The following is a 4,563-nucleotide window of genomic DNA, read 5'->3' as shown; positions in this document are numbered from 1 at the left end:
GCTCCCCTACAAGCACTCAGCTGTTCTTTGATTGCATGATCACAGGTTGAACACTCACACGTGCACGCCCACAAAGTGCTCATCTTCCCATCTGCTTCCTACTAAATGTTGCTGAGTGTAGATTAATGGGAAAGTGTCCCAAAACCTATGACCAGACTCAATTGTTTACATGAAAAAGTACATGTAGTCCAAAGGTATTTTGTTTCAATCAGCAGCTATGAAACTGAGTGAGGGGCCATGACTTGTGGAGTACCTCAGGGGTCCGTCCTTGGACCTCTTCAGTTCAGCTTGTATCTGCTCCCTTTGGGTCAAATAATACAGACCTTTAACATGAATAGTCACAGTTATGCAGACGATACACAACTTTACGTGTATTTATCACCAGACGACTGTAGTCCTGCAGACTTACTGTGTCGGTGTTTGGAGCTAATAAACACCTGGATGAGAGATTTTACAACTAAATGAAGACAACAAACAGATTTTTCTGCTAGGCAGCCAAGCGGATCAGCATTGGTAAACACATGGAGACTCAAAAAGCAAGTTTGTTACCTTGTAACATGTTATCCTCCTTATTTATCCATTCATTCATTCAACCTGTTCTGCGTCATGACAACAGAATGATGGTCTGGCTGCCGGGTTGTGCTGAACAAATTTACTCTTCAAAGAGGAGCCTTTTGGATTAGAGCCACCCCCTTTATTCTTTTATTTTATTCTTCATTTTGTTATTTATATCATAAATATTTTTGTTTAACTGCTGGACCTGGTGGGAGGAAAAGAGACGGTGGAGGAAAAAGGATGAGAAAGAAAAGGGTGAAAAGAAAAGAGGGAGACAAGAACAAAAAGCAGAAAACAATCCACAGCAACTGCTGCACATTCTCAACAAACTGAACATCTTCTCACCTTCACGGAAACATGAAGCATCTGAAGCTTCTAGAAAACACAAAATACATCATCAGTAGGAGAAACTATGAAGAAGAGAGCAGCAACCACGAGATGTGCAGGAGTGTGAAACAACACTCCTGAATGAATCAGGGAAAGAAACCAAAATCCTACTAATCTGAGAGCCACCCACCACCCTAGAGAAGACCGGTCCAGCACCAGTGAGAGCAGATCCAGTCCAGACCACAAGACCAGCCCACCCCTCCCATCTTCCCATCACTACCCCAACCTTGTCCATCCACACCGACATATATCCTCCTTATTTATCCAGATTCTGGAAGTTTTCAAGCTTCAAATGAAAGTATTGATGTTATCACACTGGTACTGATCAATATCTGATCCAACAACATCCTGCTTTAAAGGTCACGTTTTCACCAGGTACTTCTGAATATTTTTCAACACATAAAAGGCGAGGCTGAGGAGGAGGAGGGGAAAATAAGAGTGCAGTAACATAATATTAAGTTTGTTAGTGTTGCAGTCGGTAATGAATATTTGCAGGAAAAATGAGACTAAAGGACATTAAGAAAATCCATCTCGGGGTTTTGTTCTCAAGTGAGGGAAGGATGGAGCGTGAGATCGACAGACAGATCGGTGCGGTGTCTGCAGTAATGCGGACTCTGTGCCGGTCTGTCGTGGTGAAGAAGGAGCTGAGCCAGAAGGCGAAGCTCTCGATTTACCAGTTGATCTACATTCCTACCCTCACCTATGGTCATGAGCTGTGGGTCGTGACCGAAAGAACGAGATGTCGTATACAGGCGGCTGAAATGAGTTTCCTCTGCAGGGTGGCCGGGCTCTCCCTTAGAGATAGGATGAGGAGCTCGGTCATCCGGGAGGAGATCAGAGTAGAGCCGCTGCTCCTCCGCATCGAGAGGAACCAGTTGAGGTGGCTCGGGCATCTGGTCAGGATGCCTCCTGGACCTCCCTGGTGAGGTATTCCAGGCACGTCCCTCTGGGAAGAGACCCCGGGGAAGACCCAGGACACGCTGGAGGGATTATATCTCTCAGCTGGCCTGGGAACACCTCAGGACCCCCCCCCCCCCCCCCCCCCCTCCCCACCTCCCCCTCCCCCCGGCAGTTTTGGAAAATGTGGCTGGGGAGAGGGAAGTCTGGGCTTCCCTGCTTAGGCTGCTGCCCCTGCGACCCAGGTCCACTCAATCTGTTGGTTTCCTTATATAGGCTATTATGAATTGGCTTTCATTATGTTTTTTTTTTTGTCTGTAAAGCGTCTTGAGATTGCATTGCCGTGATTTGACGCAATAAAAATAAAGTTGAAGTTGAATAAGTGGCAGAGAATGGATGGATGGATGGATGGATTGCATCATTGTTGTTTCCTACATGTCAGAATTATCTAAATAAGGGGTGTCAAACTACAGTCCTCGAAGGTCGGTATCCAGCAGGTTTTTGTTGTTTCCTTCTACCAACTCAGCTGATTCCAGTCAAATAGATCCAGTAGCTTCTCATCAACCTATATATGAATTTGTTCAGGTGTGTTGGAGTATGGCGACGACAAAAACCTGCAGGATACTGAACCTCGAGGACTGGAGTTTGACACCTGTAGTTTAAATGCTGCATAAATGATCAGAAGTGGTGAAATCTTCACCATCAGCATGTTTTTTCCAGCATGTGTTGCAGTTTAATACAAACCCAACATAAAATCAGCATCTGAAGAGTAACTGAAAGTGAAAATATGGAATATTTCATGAAATGGAATGTCTGTTTTTGTCTATCTGACATATTGTATTTGATTTCTCTGAGAAAAATCCAAACTGTGTTGTTGGCAGAAGTTTGGTTGCTGCAGCAGCAGAAACTGGTTGGTTTTCCTCCGCAGGAATTTAATGCAGCATCTGCATTTTTATTTAATGTTGCCACACACACACACAGTTTCTAACCATGTCAAAGTGAAATATTTAAACACACTTCACCAGCTGGAAGCGAGCGCTTCCTGTCCAAACAGTCATATAGAAGGACATTTTTCACATCGCTGCTGAAATTGTGGATTTAATAAAACTTATTCATTAAAAACTAAAATTTCAAATTGCACATAGATAAAAAGTTTTAGAAGAAGGCAAAAGGCTGAAACACTTACAGTTCAGTTTACGTCCCTCAACACTGTGCAGGTCTTATCTCTGACTTCACAAGGGTGCAACTGGTAGTCTGCCACATCCCAGTCAGTCCGGAAATCACAACAAACACCACTGAACAATACAACAGACAACAGAAGCATTTCACTGAGCCTTCTCATGACAAAAGGTCTATCGCTTCACCTAAAACCACATAAACCCACCGTGAGAAAGGCAACTTAATGGGGCACATCTCAGAGAAACAGGAAACAAAGCAGCTCTTACAAACACCACAAGCTAGATTTTATCTGCAGGGCACCTCAGAATTCTGTGCAACACTTCTTCCTTGCTGATGAGGTGAAAATTGCTTCAGTTTAGTCCAGAACCGCTGCATCCCTGTATCTTTAGACATGACTTCTTTATGAGTGGCCCAGCATGAGACACACTGTCCACATGATGTCAACAGATGTCAGGAAGCAGCGATGCTAACATGTAGCATAGCAGTAATGCTGACATGGAGCACAGCAGTAATGCTAACATGTAGCATAGCAGTAATGCTAACATGTAGCACAGGTGTCATATGAGAGCAGAGACTCTCCTGGTCACAGAGAAGTCTGTCTCGTCACTGTGGGACAGAAACTCTGGCAGCGAGCAGCCACAATCACACATCATGTCGCACTTTTGATCTAAAAACTCTGCTAATGTGTCTCTTATGAACCTGCCTTTGAAATTAATCATGAAGGTCCTGCTGGTTTCCATGGAGATTAACAAGATTTATAGTGTAGTATTCACTCTTTCCATTATAAACTATGTTAGTCTTCATGTCTTTCTGGACCCTCATGGTGTTTCTAAGTTGAATGTCCCTGGATTCTCCTGACTCGGACCACTGATGGAGATGTCAATCATCACCATCATCATCATCAGCCAATGGCTTGTAACTTCTTTCTTAAACACCTGGAAAACTGCTTAGCATCACTTTTTTAGCTTCTACTGTAGAACACCACATCACATATTACTTTACTCATGATAAGGATTTCTTTACTCACTCCTAGAAGAATTGGGTACTGTCATTCGGTTTTCAGTGTCAGTAATGTGGTTTTCTTTTAGGAGAAAATAAGATTAACTTTTCCACCATATTACAGGTGAATTTACTCTGACACAGTAACACATTTAACTCTCAAATAGTTTTGTAGCCAGAGGAGTTGATGGCCCACTAGATAAGTTAGTTTACAAGGCCATCTGAGTTCGACAAGCAGGCTTAAATCAGATATTTGAAATGATTCAGTCTGCTCTATGTATTCCATTCCAGTGCATACATACCCAGCGATGTAACTTCCTGTTGTTTGCAGACATCCAGTCTTTGTGAAAGGCCCTGCAGTCGTAGCGTTAGCTGTCGTAGCGTTAGCTGCTAATGAAGGAACAAATCAGTCTGTAAGTAGTCTCAGTGTGACTGATTTACTTCATTACAGCTGCGTCTTCCCCCTGCTGCACATCATGTTTTCCTTTTGTGTTCCACTCACGCCGACTCTGCATCGCTTCCATCTTTTAAAGACATTTTGCATGT

This window comes from Telmatherina bonti (assembly GCF_933228915.1).
Source record: "Telmatherina bonti genome assembly, chromosome: 18".
Taxonomy (NCBI): Eukaryota; Metazoa; Chordata; class Actinopteri; order Atheriniformes; family Telmatherinidae; genus Telmatherina; species Telmatherina bonti.
This window is presented reverse-complemented; position numbering follows the sequence as displayed.